The sequence below is a fragment of the Mustela putorius genome, unplaced genomic scaffold, assembly GCF_011764305.1.
Source record: "Mustela putorius furo isolate JIRA1106 unplaced genomic scaffold, ASM1176430v1.1 tig00000832_pilon_pilon_pilon, whole genome shotgun sequence".
NCBI classification, from domain to species: Eukaryota; Metazoa; Chordata; class Mammalia; order Carnivora; family Mustelidae; genus Mustela; species Mustela putorius.
Genome location: NW_025421491.1, coordinates 8065722 through 8084753, shown reverse-complemented (window position 1 = coordinate 8084753; position 19032 = coordinate 8065722).

The window sequence follows — 19032 nt, the reverse complement described above, 5'->3', positions numbered from 1 at the left end:
GCCAGACTACATCACCTCTCTTCCTCCTCTACCATTCCTTCCTGCAGAGGTTACTATCTCTGAAATGGCAGTGTTTCATGGGGCAATGTGACTTTAGGAATGAATAAGCTACAGCACCGCTGTATTAATTCCCCCTTGCTACTGAAACAAATTGCTCTGTGGCTTAAAACAGCAATAACAAAATTGTGTTACATTACAATTCTGGAGGTCAGAAATCTAAAATGGGTATCATGGGGTCAACATCAAGGTGTTGACAGGCATGAGTCCCTTCCAGTGGCTCTAGGAGAGAATCTGCTTCCTTGACCTTTCCATCTTCTAGAAACCACCTCCTTCTTTTAGTTCATAGACCCTTCCTCCATACAAACCACACGCCACTCTGCTTCCTTTGTCACAAATCTTTTACTCTTACCTCCCTGTTAAGACCCTGACAATTACATTGGACCCACATTGAAAATCTAGGATGATGTTCCCATCCCAAAAGCCTTAATTTAGTCAACTGTAAAGTTTCTTTTGTCATGTAAGGTAACATGGGGACAGGTTCTGAGGATTGGGGAATGGACATTCTTGCAGAGAGTGGGGGTTGACAGCAGGGTTTTTGGTGTTTTGTTTTGTTTTTAATAACTCATTGCAATTCACTTTATTTGGTAATTTGGCTTATATATGATTTATTCCAAAAAATCATATATTTTGTTCCTCCTTATAATACTCATTGAGGTCTTTGCTGGAAAGTTTTAATTTTATTTTTATTTTACTATTTTAACACTTTCTATTTTAAAATTTCTTTTCCGTGTAACATAATTCATTGTTTATTAACACTTTCCTTTAATTATAATTAGACAAAAATGAAATTTTGTTCAAATACTTTTATCATTTAGATGTAGTTAGTGAACTAGTTAGTGAGCAGTATTTAAATAATCTGGTATATTACATTTCCAAATTTAACACTTAGCCAGATTTTGCTTTACAAATTCATTTTTTGGAATGATACGTGTAAGGACCTGTTTAGAAACTGTCCCTGCTCCCCTTCCCCCAGGGGATTGACTTGGAGACAAGTCCCAGAAACCAGCTTCAGGTAACAAAGCCCAGATACAAACGTGGGTCAGGCCAGGTGGAGACATCCAATCAGTGGGGGGATGCATACTGTCTCCCTGGTTACCAAGGAGTATTGACGCACCGCCCTTGGGGTGTCAATCCCAATCAAGGTGTAATAGGCTGGTTCAAATGTCTACTAGGGTAAATTGTAACTCAGTGGATCACCTAGAATCACTGTGGAGTTTCCTGTGGCCACCTGTGCGTGGCCAGGCCCGACCACATGGCCTTTGCCCTTAAAAGCTAGTCTGTAAAACAGAGAAGGGTCACCCTCTCTTGTAAGAGGTGCGGCCCTGAACATTCGGTTTGATTCTTGATGCTTGGTGCGAAATAAAGCTTCACTTGACCTTCGCTTTGTATCAGTCTTGCTCCTTTAATCATGGACCCATTATTGGGGCATAACAATAGGAAATACATACAACTTAGAGCCCATATTCAGACAAATGACTTTTCTCTTCCTTAAAATAAATACTTAAAAAGTGCCGTATAAAATTTTAGATATAAAGGTGCTGCCTATGTCCGCATCATCTGGCTAATGTATGGCAGGGGTGTAACTGTCATTGAACGTTTCACATGTAATAGCTTTGGACACAGTGAACACTGAAAGTTCTGGCTTTTCATTCACCATCGCAAGTCTCCGATATCTGAGGGAAAATATTAAAATAATCATTATGTGATGAAATGACTTCCACGAAGTAACTATGACTCACCTTTTTAATCTTATCATTTGCGTTCTTTGTTTCATTCACAAAAGAATTTTTTCAGGACTTTAAAATTACCAAAGGGTTTCTCCTCTTAGGGCCCTCACACAGGACTTTCTGTGTGCCTAAATTAATAGACCCGAACTCACTTTTTTATAGAATATTTAATGTTTTATGAGTCTCAAATTATTGGCATGTGTCTGACCCGTGCCATCTGTAAAAGGTGGACATTTAGATTTTTGGGATTTTCAGGACATGTAGCAAACTGCCATTTTTATACATATATACATACATACATGCGTGTATATATGCATAAAACATGGCAGGCACGAGTTCTTTCTGGAGGCTCTCAGGGAGAATCTGTTTTCTTGACTTTTTCAGAGGCCACCTTCTTTATTAAATAAATAAATTAATAAATGCAGCACAATGTTCCTGTGGTAAACTTTGGGCTTGTTTTATATTTATAAAAATAAAAAGTAAAATAATGTGCATGAATGTGAGATATATACAAAACTTTCAAACAATGTAAAAATGTTTTAATAAAATGTGTCATATCTACATCACCTCCTCCAATTTTAGCTCTACCCAAAGGTACATACTTTAATAATTTGGTTTGTTTTTTCCAGACTCTAATCATTATATAAATGGACATGTCTGGAGCAATTTTTGTTTCCATGTAGAATGTAGAAGGTAACGGTGAGCCTTTGCAACAATTAGGGAAAAAATAAAAATATTAAAAAAAAAAGAAATATATAGTTTAGAATTATCAGATAGCTGTGGAACCAAAGAGGACTATATGAATTAAATTCCAGAAAGTTGGGAGGCCTGGGTGGCTTAGTTGTTTAAACATCTGCCTTTGGCTCAGGTCATGATCCCAGAATCCTGAGATCAAGCCCTGCATCATGGGTCCCCACTCAACAGAGAGCTTGCTTCTTTCTCCCTCTGCCTCTGCTGCTCCCCCTGCTGTGTGCACTTTCTGTCTGTCAAATACATAAATAAAATCTTAAAAAAAAATAAAATAAAATTCCAGAAAGGAAATATTTTTTCAGAATATCACATATGTATTAAGTCAGAGGCTTCATACTGAGTCTCTCCTCAGGAGGATATATGCATTTGGGATCAAAGAGGCCAAACCAAGAGTCACATAGTTATCCCACTTATTGTTGATAATTTTGTGCTTCCTGTCCCTGCAATCTGGGGTTGTGCAGGACTGGAGATTTTGGTCGTCAAAGGGAGACAATTTCTTATCAGGAAACATGGGAAAGTTCTCGATGAACTACAAAGTATGACTGTTCCCAGGATACTTCGGACTTCTTGTGGCCAGGGAGTAGTAAGCCTGAATAGGACCCTCCATGTGGTCAGGAGTAACTGACACTAATGAACAGATAGTGGTTGGGTTGTTTTTATGCAACGGTCTAGGGAAGAACATGTATGGAAACCATGTGATCATTTGTACCTCTTAGTTCTTCCTTGATTCATTATAAATGTGACTGGACATGAAAAGCAACCGTATCCTAAGGATATAATGACCAAAGATTCAAATCCCTCTGTGATAATGATTTTGTTCATTTTAATGAGTAAGTCATCGAAAACCACCAGCAGTATTTATTAATTATTTCATTTATACCAAGTTTATATCTTTTGGTAAGGCTTAAAATATAATTGAGTTCTTATAAGATCACATAAATATTATAAAACAGTGTAAGATGATAAGAGTCAAATAATCGATGCATGATGTAAGAAACCTTTTCCTACCTTGATAACGAATCATCTCTTAGCTCATCTTTTTGTGAGACCAACACCCCCTTGCTCCCACATACCTTCATTTCTGCTTCTGAGAGGCACTGTGCGCAGAAAGTTACAAAATGAGTGTAGTTAATGCGACATTATGGAAACTGAGCTTGCTTCTTTCTCCCTCTGCCTCTGCTGCTCCCCCTGCTGTGTGCAGAGTGAGAGGTTCTGAGCAGAGTGAGAGGTAAATATGAAGAAAGAACTGATCACATCAACTTCATTATCAAGCACAGAAGCATATTTGCTTAACAGCCGAGCTTTGCTCTTAAAAAGGATAAAAGAGCCTGTTTGGGGTAATTTATTTTGGAATTGCTCTGTCAAAAGCTAATTTCATTTTGGCTTTGTGAAGCCAATTTGGCTCTTACGTTTGTGTTTTGATAAAGGCACTAGAATAGTATTAAAATTCTAGCAACTCTATGGAGATGCGAAAACTTTCTCTAGGCACAATTCTTGTCCTTGGAAAGCATGAATTATGAATAATAAATGATGGAAAATTTTTTAAATGAATTCACTCAACAAACACTTATTGAGTGAATGTTGTGTGCCAGATACGTGCTAGGTATAAATCATCTTCTGGCACTTACTGTGAGCCAGAATGCAAAACTAATTAGCAGGAAACCATTGTTATTCAAAATGGCTATTTCATCTTTATGCAAGGTTTCAAATTTTGGAAAATTTCAAACTACTTTATTATTGGTTCATCTAATAGTATGAATTATAAGACCCCAAAATATAATGGCTTGAATATATTTATTTATCTCTCACCAATATACCAGGCAGGCATTCAGGATTTTCATAGCAGCTGGATCCTATTACGGGGCCAGACTTCCTTTTAATCTTTACTCTCCCCTCATTATAGATTTTTGTCCACAGTGGGGGAAAAAAAAAGAGAGAAAGAAAAATAACTCATATCATTTGAAGAGAATGACCTAGAATTTGACCACATAATTTTTACTTATTTCTCAATAATCACAATAGGACATTAGGTCACACGTAATGAAGGGGAGCACATAGTGTTTAGCTGGATGGTCATGTAAATCCTTCTTCCCCGCAAATACAATAACCTGATCTCTAACCCAGTAATGGCAACACAGAAACTATCCACTTACTGGACCAAGGTGAAATTACACAATGTCTTCATGATAAGCAATCATCTCCGGACGGTTTTTAAACCAAGTACTAAACTAAATTCTCTCCCACATAAAACATAAATCAGAATAGGGTCATGATAACTACCCTGATAACTCCATTTGGAAAATGAGAGCATAGAAAACAAGCATCCTCTGTTCCAAACAATCGCCGATACATATTAGGAACGAATGTGGAAAGTCTCTGCACTGCTGTTCAAGGAATTCCCCTGGGTGAGTTTATGTGGTAATTCTGGGTTGCTGTTTTGCAGATTCTTCTTTGCTCATTTTACTCCGAGGCCGCATCTGGGACACTGAGGAGAAAGGGGAAATCATATCCTTGAGAGTTACCCAACAGTTTTGCTGGATTCCTGTGGGATATGCTTCACAGCCTTTGCAGCCCAGGCAATTATGGTTTGTTGGTTCATTTATTTCTGCAACACCATTCCTGCAACATACATAGGAGAATTACTTGTTTCTGGTAAGTTCCAGGTGCAAGTGGCAAGGTCAAAGACTTTATCCTTAAAATGCTACTTTGTTTCTTTTGATCTCTGAAATTTCTTTCTTTCTTTCTTTTTCTTTTTTTTTTTTTTTTGCATTTAAAACCTTTGACTAGTCTCAGAACTCTGCCAACCCTCTTTGTCAACATAACAACATGACAGCAGGACTTCAAAGTGAGAGTTAAAGATGAGACACTACTCAGGATGAACAGCATAGAAAGAGGGTCCCCCTAGGTGCTGGGCACTCCCACAGGCATTGACACCTTGCCTTTGTAAAAAGTAAAATCTACTTCCTCTCTGTGCTGCCAACCTCATTGCCTGCTGAATAGAACCAAAGCTAAATTTTAGCCCCAGTCTGCCCTCTTCATTGGTAGCCTTTTGCAGTGTTATCATTCAGCTGCTCACACCAGTCTTGCATTAAGGTCATATGGAACCACAGGCTAGAGTTGCTGTAAAAAGGAAAAAAAAAAAATTTAATTCAATACCAGCAGCTGGGCTAGAGATGGAGATGGAGAAAATCCTAGGGACACAGTATTATCTCCTGCCTTTTTAGGGTAGAGTTACCTTAAAAAAAATAATCTCAGTTCTTCTCTAGTAGAGCATTACTAAAAGTAACAGGAAACAAAATCTTTTGCATGTTTTCAACCATTTTTGCTGAAAGAAGCAGCTCTGTTGGTATATGGTCGACCTTCTAAGGATCCCCTGGTGACATTTTTACTGTGACGTAGAGGTTACCAACTGCAGTGGCAATAGCTGTGTTCTTGTTCAGCCTTCTCCTTGTGACAGAAGAACAAGACCATGTGGTTTTTATTTTTTGTCTAGAATTTTCTTACATCCTTCTACTAAACTCAGTATTCCTTGAAATATGAGCTAAGCTATTTGCATAAAGGACAGCAAAACACAGTACCTTGAACCCTCTATATATTTGTTTCATTCTTACATGGTAGTTATGCTAAGTGGGAAAAGGCCGGAATACAAGCTTGATGATGTTGGGAACACAGACCATCTGTGGAATGGGTTACAGGTCCGCTTGGTGAAGGTTAACTGAACAGAATACCTGTACTGCAGTCCACACACAGAGGAAAGAGAAGGGAAAGTGCACCCTTCCCTTCTAATGACATGTTCCAGAAGTTACAGACATCTCTTTTGCTCTAACATAAGAAGGCTACAAATTATAGTCTATAGTGGGCCTTTGTGTATGGGCCCACTACAGACTATTTTTAACAGTGGGCCTGTTAAAAATAATCTTGCTAAAAATAAAGAAGAATAGATGGCAGAAATACTGGCAGGCTCTTTCAAGATATAGATAGAGATTTTAGTGTTTATTGTGGATATTTACAAAAGCGTGATTAAAGAAGCTAAATACTAGCTCATTTTTAAGCTAAATAGATTCTATTAGCAGATATATTATGATCACAAAGCCTATAACAAAGAGCTAATGACATTTCTTTCTTCAAACATTTCCAAATCAAATTCAGAGAGTAAAAGTTCAGATGTCACCTAGGGTTACAGGTAAGAATACCTGTGTGCAAAAAATACATGGATTCAACAAAATATTACGCTAAGACTTATTGAAGTAAATGAGATGGTATGTCTGTAATTGATGGTATGCCTCTAAGAAACTTCTCTTGAAACTCCTTCATCATGGTCCCTTCTGTAACACTCCCTCAAACAATTGATTTTCTGATTAAGGCCCCATAAGTTCAAAGTTGGTGTTATGAATAATTTGGGTTCTGGCAAGAGAGTGTATAGACACAATTATTTTCAACATACCAGCAATAAAATTATCTTCTGCTATCATTGAATGTAAATTTAGGAAAATATTAAAACATTCATAATAAAACTAAATCTGTTTCCATTTTTTTCATAAAAACAAATTTCTAAGGGCTTAAGCTTATAATAGATCATATACTTTATCTCCAAAGAAATACCGCTACTGCTTGATTACACCCAAACAAATTATAGATGTCTGCACTTACCAAATCTTGAAACTGATTATTTTTATTTGCTACAATCAGCAAATCAGCTCAAAATATTTCACAGGAGACTGCAGGTTAGTTTCTTCTCTGTCTGAATAAGAAATATGTGAAGATCAAGGGCAACTTAAATTTTTTGGAGGTTAACACCATCATGAAACAGGTGCAGATTGAAGAGTAAAGGGAAGTGCACAGTATATTGATTTGCATTATGAATATTTATCAATGCCTTTCTTTTGTAATTGATTTCAATTTTGGATCAAAAAATTCAGCTTTCATTCTTTAGTATAATATAAATGAATTAAATGAGTTAACACAGAAGATTTAGAGCAGTGCCAGGCACTTAGAAAACATTTTTAAATGTTACCCTTATGGTGTATCTTAATCATAAAAGTTGTACAATGAATGTTTGTGGGATATAAATAGAATACTTCATATACTTCATATCTCATATAAGGAAAAACCAGTCTGTATTTTGTCTTTTTTTGCCATAAATTACTTCTAATGTCAACTTTAATTAATAGCTTATAAATTCTCTTACAAAAAATGTTCCTGGGTGGCTCAGTGGGTTAAAACCTCTGCATTTGGCTTGGGTCATGATCCCGGGATCCTGAGATAGAGTTCCGCATTGCGCTTTCTGCTCAGCTGGGGGTCTGCTTCCCTCTCTCTCTCTGTCTGCCTCTCTGCCTACTTGTGATCTCCCCCGTCAAACAAATAAATAAAATCTTTAAAAAAAATGTTTCTTATTCAATCAATCTGAAGAGTAAAATCTACTTTACTATTTTTGTCCTATTTCAATTTCTTTTATTTGTCTTACATACTTATTGAACCACAATAGTAATTTTTTATTTGGATATGTTCTTATTCAAAATGCATAATGCACTTTTTAAAGGTCATCTTTATTTGTGAGGATCTGGGTAACACAGAATCATTAAGAACACACACTCTGAAATCTAGCTGTCTCAGTCAACCACTCACCACAGGGTGACAACATTTCTGTTCACAAGGTTTGAAAGAAGAGCTGATTTACTCATTTTTCCATTAAAATCTCGTATATATCAAACATAGGTTAATATATCCATGATTTTATTTATCAGTAGTTACATAAAATGTGGAATATAAAATGTTTGACTCACCAAGACTCAGTCAGGACCAGGATCACTTCAGAGAAGTGATTGTTTTTGGTTTTGTTTTTGTTTTAACTTAATTCTCACCTTGAGTATGTAAAGTACAAATTCCACAAAATGTTCATTTTTTACATTGTAATTTACAAAAACACAAAATAGAAGTTTGCTTAAATTTATATACATATTTATTAAGGCAAGGAACAATATAGAAAAAATAAAAACATTTGTTTTGCTTAAGTCATACTTGGGAATAAACCATTGTAGAAATTATTGCACACCTGAAACCACAGTGCATAACAGACTGTCTGCATAAAAAATGTTAAAGAAGTAAGCCAGATGTATTTACCTGACTTAGGTCCTAAGTGTAGATCAGAAGATAAAAATAGATTTTCCTTGTCAAAGGATACAACAGTTTGAGAACTTAGGCTTCCTCATTTGGTACCTTTAGAACCAAGACCCACCAAACACCATCGTTAAGGTTATTAAAAACACATTTTCTGGGCCGCCTGCATGGTTCAGATGGTTAAAAGTCTGCCTTCAGCTCAGGTCATGATCTCAGGGTCCTGAGATTCAGCCCCACATTGGGCTGCCTGCTCAGCGGGGAGCCTGCTTCTCTCTCTCTCTCTCCACTACTCCCTCTGCTTGTGCTCTCTTGCTCTCTCTGTCAAACAAATAAATAAATTCTTTAAAAAATATATATATATATTTTTCTGTACCTGAATTTTTTCCTCTTGCACTAATCTAATCCCAACCAAATTTTAATGACGATTCCAGGTACTAATATTATTTCAAATAAAGCATGCTGCCTTTTTTTTTTTAATTTTTATTCTTTTTATGTTTAGTTTCTGAAGAAAATAAAATGTTCAGAAGCTTTACATTAAAAACCTCCTTAAATGAGCATGGGAAAAGATGCTGTGAAAGAGACCATCTGACTCAAACTGTTGCTTCAATCAATGATTTAAGGGTATAATTACTTTGAATAATTAGAACCAGAGGAAGAGACACAAGAAGAGAGTGTATTATCTATTTCAAAGGAAGATATTTAGCAACAGAAAATTATCTTTGAGTATGAGCTCCAGGTTAATAACTTTTGAAATAAATTTATGAATCAAAGTTATAGAAGTTAAAACCTCTCTAAGAAAAATCATGTAATTTTCACTAATGCAATTTACATTAGGATTACAGTTATGATATGATACGGAGTATCTGATACTATTTTGATAGGGGAAGCAGAATCACAGCCCTCCAAAGTTGCTCACTTCCTAATCCCTACAGCTAGAAATATGTTAACTTATCTGACAAGAGGGACTCTGTAGACATGATTAAGTTTCTTGAATTGGGGAGATTATACTGAATTATCTTTGTGGGCCCAGTATAATCACAAGTATCTTTGTAAGTGTAAGAGAGACAGCAAGTCAGAGATAGAGACAGGACCATGGAGGCAGAGGGTAGAGTGACATACCTGTGAAGGCCATGAGCCAAGGAGTGCAGGTGACCTGTAAACTCTGGAAAACACAAGAACACAGATTCTGGACTGAAGCTTTGAGGAAAAAAACAGAGCCCTGCAGATATCTGATTTAACACAGTGAGATCCATTGTAGACTCCAAACCCCCAGAAGTATACATTTGTATGGTCTTAAGTCACTAAATATGTGGTAGTTTGTTACAACAGTGACAGGAATCTAGTGTATCTGACGAGTTTAAGGAATCTGAGAAGCCTGGGTTATAATTTAGGGAATACCATCAATTTTATACACGTTTTCCTCAACTGTCCAATGAGCACCACAGTCCCATCTCTTACCTACCTCACAATATCACATAAATATAACATCAATAATTGAAATAATGCATTATTTATTCTATAGTTTAAATCGCTTGCTTCCATAATGCATTCAGCCAACAAGTACTTATCAGGTGTCATTTATATGTCCTTTGCACTGGGGATAAAGCATCAAACAAACATGGAAAAAACCCTGTGCCTATGAAATATACATTCTACTGGTGGGAAGGTAGATAAAATACAAATACATGGAATACATAATATATCAGTTGATGATCAGTCCATGGGAGAAAAAAAGAAGTCTTGGAGGGATATTGAAAAGGAAAATTGCAGTTTAAAGTAGTTCTGGAAAGTTTCAGTGATGGGATTTGGGGGTCCAGACCTGAATGAGGTGACAGGGAGTGAATCTTACAGAGATCGGAGAGAAAGTGCTCCAGTCTATTCATCCTGACACTGGCATGTACCTGGATGTTGGGAGGCTCATGTGTGTCCATGGAACACAGGAAGACAGGTATCAGGAAGCAGGCACTGAGTGTGAAGTCAGATAAGAAGGAATTAGAGTTGGAGCACATTATTAGGTCTCTGGTTTTATGCTGAGAAAAAAGAGATGCCTTTGGGGGTTTTGAGCAAAAAAGTAGCATGATTAAAATTTAGTTTTTAAAAAGAGTGTCTCCAGTAAGAAAAGATACTGAGCTGCATGGAGAGAAGGTAAAAGCATATTGCAAAAATCCAGATTATTGATATTGATAGTTTGGTTCAAGGTGGTACTACCAGAGACAGTGAGATGTTGGTCAAGTTTAAATTCATTCTGAAGGTTGAGCTGATGCAATTTGCTGATGGGATGGATATGATGTATCAAGGAAGAAAGGAGTCAAGGATAATTTCAAAGCTTCTGGACTGAGTAGCTGGATTGATGGTATTGCCCCTAGATCAAACAGGCAAGACTGATGGAAGGGTAGTTGGGAAAAGCAAGTGTTTTGTTTTAGAGGAGTTATGTTAAAGATGTCTGGTGGCTCTCCAGGTATGGATGTTTTGAGCCTGAGCTTTATTGATGTGTTTCAGATTGGAAACATCTTCATGTGTAAATAATTTATTTCTTACAACTTTGTCAGTTTTCTAAAAAGTTTTTAATGCAGCAATACTTTTCATTTACACACTAATTTGGTTTCACTATTTAGAAAAACTAAGTAGAGTCAATATTCCTCTTTCTACATAAATTATGTGACAACTAAAGTAAATGAACTCTGTGCAAATAAGAAAATCATATTAACATACATTACTTAATCATTCATGAAAATCTTTCATATTGAACTTTAGAAAATACATATTGATTTCAACATTCAAGCAAAGTGAAACAGAATATAAAAAAACTCAAGATGTAGATTATTCATTTAAATGAGGATTATTTTTTTCTTATTTTTATAATTAAACTATATAAATTATCTCATCATTTAACTCCATATTCCTTTTTAAAATATAAAATCCACTTCATTGTACTTATGTAATTTAAGGTTCAGAAGTGCTCTGAAAACCTGTTCACATTAAAGACTGAATTTTGAGATATATGAAGATTATTTCTCCATAAACATTCTGGACAGTTTCTTTAGCTCTACCAATAAATAAATAAATAAATGAAAGAGAAGAGGACTTCACTGAATTCTTATTTTTATTTGCTTTAATGTATTACATTGCTTGACAAGGATAAAAGGAAATTCATATGCTTCTGTTTTCATAGCTGTAATAATTCACAAAAGAAAAATTTTATGCTTAACTAAGAAGAAAGTTTCAAGAAAATTAGATCTGTGTTGTGGCCCAAAAAACAACCTTGAGAGAGATGTCTACTTAAAAATATCAGAAGGGTGTTATACTGAACTGATGATTCATTGAACATTGTATGAAATACTAATGATATACTATACCTTGGCTAATTGAATTTAAATAAATAAAAAATAATAATTAGATATAGATACTATTATCTCTTTATTCTTCTTTCTAAATCTTCAGTCAGATCTGGATTTCTTCTTCATAGTTTGTGGATTTTTTTTTCCCCTTTGGTAGGTAGTGGGGATATGATATTGGTTTAGGGAAATAGGGTTGCAAAACATTAAGACTGGTGTCAAGCATAACATAGAACAGAAGTAGAGGCTGTTCTTGAAAGACTGGTGATATATGGTTTGGTATAAGTAAGAGGTTAATAATAATAATATGAATAGAGACACTGGTTTGATGGAAAAGGTAGGTTGAGCATGAATAAAAAGGGGAATTAACGCTGATTTCCCATGTCAGGATGATCTAGGGAAGTGATAGAATTAGTTGAGATGCAGTCAGAAAGAGCTGGAGATGTGGGGTGGTCTAGGAGACAGTGATTGTGTGTGAACAGCAAGAGCAGCAGGTTCAGGATCCTCAGTTGACAAGGGGGAGTCGTGTACAGGCAGCAGAGGCACTTAGGAATAGTGTCATGAATAGCCTTGTCTGAATCCACAGTTTGCCCTTTAGCCTGAGGGCAATGAAGAGCCCTGGAAAGTCTACCCTTTAGTAGAAATTTAGTAGAAACCTAAGTAGTAGCAATAAAATGTTAAGCAAAGCAGATACAGTCTATGCTTTCATAAGGTTTAAATCCTCCTGGATGCAAAAGACATTGGCTTATTAATAATAATAAAAATAAAAATGCATCCCTTCCCTTTTGTTTGTTTGTTTCTGTGTTTTTTGGTAGCTCTAAAAAAAAATGTCTAGAGTGACTGACTATATGATACAATCCCTACTTACCTTACAACTTGGTCTTAATGTAATCTCAAAAAACAAACAGGTTTTCAGAGTGATTAGATGATTGCCCTGGAAAGCAAATTGCTATTTTTAAAAAAATATTTTATTTATTTATTTGGCAGAGAGAGATTACAAATAGGCAGAGAGGCAGGCAGAGTGAGAGGGGAAAAAGCAGGCTCCCCGCTGAGCAAAGAGCCAGATGTGGGGCTTGATCTCAGGACTCTGAGACCATGACCTGAACTGAAGGCAGAGGCTTAACCCACTGAGCCACCCGCGTGCCCCCAAATTGATATTTTAATAAAGAGTGTCTTGGAAGAACCATGCCTAGTTGTAGGAAGACAGAAGGTTACTGCTGTCCACTAAGTAACCACTGGGTGAATTTTCCACTTTCTCTTACTTCACCCACACTACTTAGTTATTAGGTGACTTTTTTCACTACACTGAGCTACCATGAGGACACGCATATGGAGAACAATCATCTCATTGAGGAAAAGTGAGTGATTGCGCTGGCCTCTGTAAAGCCAAGGTGGCTGGAATTCCCAGGGTAGAGTATCAGAGAATAGAATGCTTTACGGAGAGAAAACTGGAGAAAATCTGTACAGGGGCCTCTTCAGGACTTCTCCTGAGTACTGATCAGCATATGTGTATTAGAAAACTACCCAAATCAAGGAAAGAACTTTTCAAAGGATGGAAAGGATTTCAAACAATTGAGAAAATTCTCATTACAGTATTAATCCATTCTACTAACACATCTTAAGCATCTACCCTCTAACAGAAACTGAGCAAAATGTCAAAGATCTAATAGTCCATAATGAGGACTCCATCCGTACTTTCATAAAGTGTAAACTCCCTTGGGTGCAAAAACCATTGCACTATGAATCATACGGGCCAATGTATTACTTGGCTAAGTGATTACAGAGGAAAGGAGAATAGAGCAACCAAGGAAAGCACAATAAAGTATAACCCTGCCTAGTCTGGACTTGTTCATAATTCTGAACTCTTTCTTTCATTTGTGAAATTTTAGAAGTATCAAGAAATCTATTTTCCTACAACCTGTTAACATTTGAGTACACATCTCCCTCAAATGGGGGATGGGGGCGAGAGATCCACTACATCTTATTAATTAAGGGCTCAAGTAATAAAAACAGTGCCATCTTTTACACTAACATTAAAATATAGGCCTGTGAAATCCAGATAACTAAGTGACATTTGCTAAGGAAGTCATCTCTTTTCTTTTTTTTCTTTTTTTTTTTTTTTTAAAGATTTTATTTATTTATTTGACAGAGAGAGATCACAAGTAGGCAGAAAGGCAGGCAGAGAGAGAGAGAGAGAGGAGGAAGCAGGCTTCCTGCTGAGCAAAGAGCCCGATGTGGGACTCGATCCCAGGACCCTGAGATCATGACCTGAGCCGAAGGCAGCGGCTTAACCCACTGAGCCACCCAGGCGCCCCGAAGTCATCTCTTTTCATAGATTGGAGTTAACAGATTTTTTTTTTTACACATTTTAGTCACTTTTCAGTCTTGACCACGTAGAGAAACGATTGAGATATTGTAACTCAAGGGGAGGTGGGTGGGGGATTGGGGTAAATGTGTGATGGGTCCTATGCAGGACACTTGTGATGAGCCCTGGGTGTTGTATGTAAGTGATGAGTCACTAAATTCTACTCCAGAAACCAATATTTATGTGTTAACTAACTAGAATTTAAATAAAAACCTGAAAAAAATACAATGATACTGTAATTCAAGCCCCAGCAATCATTTATTCATATATGACAGAAAATAGTCCCTATTCTAAAGTATTGTAGTTTCAGTTACTTTGTTTGAGTTGAAATAAAATGTTTAAATATCTTTAAGCTAGGTTGTTGTTCGGGGGGGGGTGTTTTACCTAGGTTTTTAGGCTTAATTTATCAGATGTGCTACTAAAATATTCACCTAACTATGATCATAAACCTCTAAAGGCATAGAGACATATGAATGTTCACAAAGTGTTCTTGGTCTTTGTGTTAGTATCTTCATTTGCAAGGGAATCTAAAAGAATTACCTCTGCACATGAATGTAGAAAAACACTGACAAACAGTTCTTATTTGCATATTGTATTGAATCAGGAGGAGACTGATTGTAGCATCATTTCTTCCCCTTCTCCAAAAAAGATAAATTCATGGAGAATATTCTTGGGACTCTGAAAGTACATTCCCCTTAATCTCCTGATAAGGATGTGAATTTTGAATCCTCCGCCAAATGACTCTAATTAATTTTGCCACACAATTGAAGAGTTAACTAAATTAATGCATCATCTTGAGATAGTGATCTCTTCTTAAATCGATATGTATTCTTATTATTTATCATCCAGTGTTTTAGGTACTTTTGAATTGAAAGGAATAAATTAACATAACAAATAATTATAATTTTATTGGATTACTCAAAGTGACTTGTTATTACTGATGTATATTGTTTATTATTTGACAAAATTCTTTTGTAAATACTCAAATGATTTCTCTACTTATGTACAAATGATGAAAATTCTGTGTCCTGGAAATTGTTTTGCATTCAATGATCACATTCCTTAGAATTAAACCAACTAACCACAGCAATATTCTGACCCACTTCAACAGACCATGGAAATATTCTGACCCAATTACAAACTGCTAAATTGGAATTTTCTTATTTATAAGCCTCCACCAAATATCAACATTCAGGTGACATTTACTTCTCCCATTAACCTAGACAAACCTAAATAATTTAGCAATTCCTCATGCTTGTCTTATCTTTTTACATCCCTTACAGGTGCTCAGACAGAGAATTAGAATTCTCTAAATGACTCAGAAGCAAATAAAATGAACATGTCAAGATTATAAGCACAGGAATGATGCGTAAAATATAGTCTTAAGAAATATGGGTTGGCCTCATAGGTGAACAATACATCATTATTAGAGAATGCACAGTGATCATTGTATCTAGATATGACATTTCACACTTTCGTTGTGTAATCCATAGCATGTTAACAGTGACAGCAAATCTGTTTATTTGCAAGATAGTAAAGATAACTATCTAAAGTGACAAAGACGAGTTAAACTCAGCGTCATGAAGTGTACAGCTTACATGGTTGCTCAGAGATACACTTACTCTGACATAACAAATATCATATTGCTTTACTGATAGCAATAGGGATACCATAGTATTTTTTTTAATTAAAGCATACTACATAATTTAAAAATCATGAGGGCATGGCAGTGTAAACAATTGAACTATATAGAGTTTCGATGAATTTACTTTTACATTGCTTTATACCAGGCCACATTTTAAAACAGGACTTCATATATTATAGGGCTCAAGTGATTTTTGAAATAGTGTCACGAATAGAAAGCTTGTCATCAGTTATACTGGATTTCTGAAAAAAAAAAATTGAGTCTGGTGGCTAAAGGCAACTAGACTAATAAAAATTATTGAAGATGGGTCTACTGGAGTTAATTTTCATAGTGAATCTGCAAAGGTCCAGGTCCGGAAACCCAAATTCTTGCTGCTCCTAAGACATCTCGATGTTCTAGGATAAGACAGCAGGATTAACGTTGTGATCTGATGTTTGATTCATCTTAGCTTTTATTGTTTTTAGCCACGCCTTGCTATTTTTTTTTCCTTCGTGCCAGCGTTCATTGCATTACATTTCTTCTCCATTCTGAGGCTGTTAGACAACGTTGGCGGTGTGATTGGGAAATTCCATCATGTTGTTTTAATTCTGTTTATATTCACAACCACAAAGGTGCACTGAAGAGCCTCTCATCAACTCATATATTGAATCATTGTAAGATAAATCTGAAAAAAGACTATGGAATCAAGGGAAGTACAGATGAAGGAGGATTTGCCTTATACTGCTACTTTCTTACCTGGCTCTCTTCTCTGTTCTTTAAGTGTCCTGTGTGTGCCAGATGAAAAATGCAACAGAAACGAGTAATTATTTGGCAGGAAGGAAGTTGAAAAAGAAGTTGAATGCAGGTGTTCTCTCTATACACATACTCTTTCTCAACAAGCTGAATTTGTCTCTTTTACAGCCTCTTACCACTCTTTTGGAATAATTTAGGTTTATTATAATAACTGATTTTCTTTGATGCTTTTAAAGCAATCTCAAGTGTGAGCTCTTTACCTAGTGGGCTGCTTTACCCAGTGGTGCCAGAGGGCACCAGTTAAGCTCTCATGGAATGGAGAGCAAGAAGAAAGTATAGGAAAAATTCACCTCCAGTAAAACAACACATTCTTTTTAAAGATCATTTATTTATTTATTTATTTATTTATTTATTTGACAGAGATTACAAGTAGGCAGAGAGGCAGGTAGAGAGAGAAGGAGAAGCAGGCTTCCTGCTGAGACCCCAATGCTGGGCTCAATCCCAGGACCCTGAGAACATGACCTGACCTGAAGGCAAAGGCTTAAAGCACTGAGTCACCCAGGTCTTCCAAGAACACATTTTACTCACAGAAATTTTAAAGTGTAGGTAAAGCCATCAGAATAGATGATAAAATTGAATCACAGTTTGAATATGAATCACATATTTTATAATATTATTGTGAAACTTCATTGTATCAAGGAAAAATAAAACTGTAATAAATTATAATGAAGACATTGATAACACAAGAATAAGGTTTAATCAAGAAATAGGGGCACCTGGGTGGCTCAGTGGGTTAAGCCGCTGCCTTCGGCTCAGGTCATGATCTCAGGGTCCTGGAATCAAGTCCCACATCGGGCTCTCTGCTCTGCAGGGAGCCTGCTTCCTCCTCTCTCTCTGCCTGCCTCTCTGCCTAGTTGTGATTTCTCTCTGTCAAATAAATAAAACAAAATAAAATAAAGAAATATACTAGTTTAAGTAATAATAATAATGTAAATATTAATTTAAAAGTTTAAGGAACTCAAATTTTCTGAAATGCCTAGATTTCATACAATTGCAGTATAATCTTCAGACATCTTATGACATTATAGTCTTTTATATTAGTTATATAAAATATTGTTTAAGTAGAGTTGAGATTCGTTCCAAGTAGAAAATTTCAACAAATATATGACAAATCATCATAATTATTAATTTGAGAAAGATATAATACATAGAACCAAGTTGGACCCGTCCTTCCACCCCTTGCAGAGAATAATTATGAAAATAAAACAATTTTTACACTGCAATTTATTGCACATAATGAACAGTACTTTCTCTTTGTTTCTGCTCTCATCATTCCATGCTTAGTTTCTTCTCTCATCATTCCATTAATTAGGCATGACTCTGACATCACAGTGTTGCATTGCTCAGCTTTTAAAATTTATGTTTGGAGATTTCATAGCTTGAGGAATTTTGTCTTCCTACTGCACATTTAAATACATTTGAATAATTCCTGCCTCAGATTCTGTACCTAGGGAGTAATATATTAAAACTCTTCAAGGGCACCTGGGTGGTGCAGTTGGTTGTGTTGGACTCTTGGTTTCAGCTCAGGTCATGGTCTCAGGGTCTTGTAATCGAGCCCTGTACTGGGCTCTATCGCTCAACGCAGAGTCTGCCTGAGATTCTTTCTCCCTCTTCCTCTGCCCCTCCTGCTTTTGTTTTCTCTCTCTCCAGAATAAATAAATGAATCTTAAAAAACAAAAACAAAACACCAAAACTCTCTTGACAATTACACTAAGGCATTTAGAAGAAAGAGCTGAGCAGTGGTGTGGATGCTGATAGGAGATGTGACCTCAGAAGTCCTTGAGGAGGATGCAGCAGTGATCCAGAGAGAAAAAAATCAGGGATTAACCTCAGCAACAGTGTGCACATGGAGAAGAAGAGAAATGGAGGCAGAATTCAAATATTAAAATTAGAGTTTCTCCTCTACCAAAAAAAAAGTTTTAATTTTTTTTCTAATATGGGGCAAAGGAGAAGAAAATGTCAAACATAAGCTCAGGTTTATGGTATTGAAACTTTGTAAAATATATATATGTAAAGATATAAGAGATTTTATGTAACTATGGATTACCAACGGGAAGATAGGTACTGTGAAATCTAAACTCAGCAGGCATATTTGATTTTAATTGATGATTTCATGCCATCATATTCATGAAGGCATTTACAATTTTAGATGGATTTTCTAAAGGGAATGTACAAAACATGCTAGGAAAAAATTTAAAAAATCATAATAGACAATAAATCTTCAATATCTAAAAAGGTGAA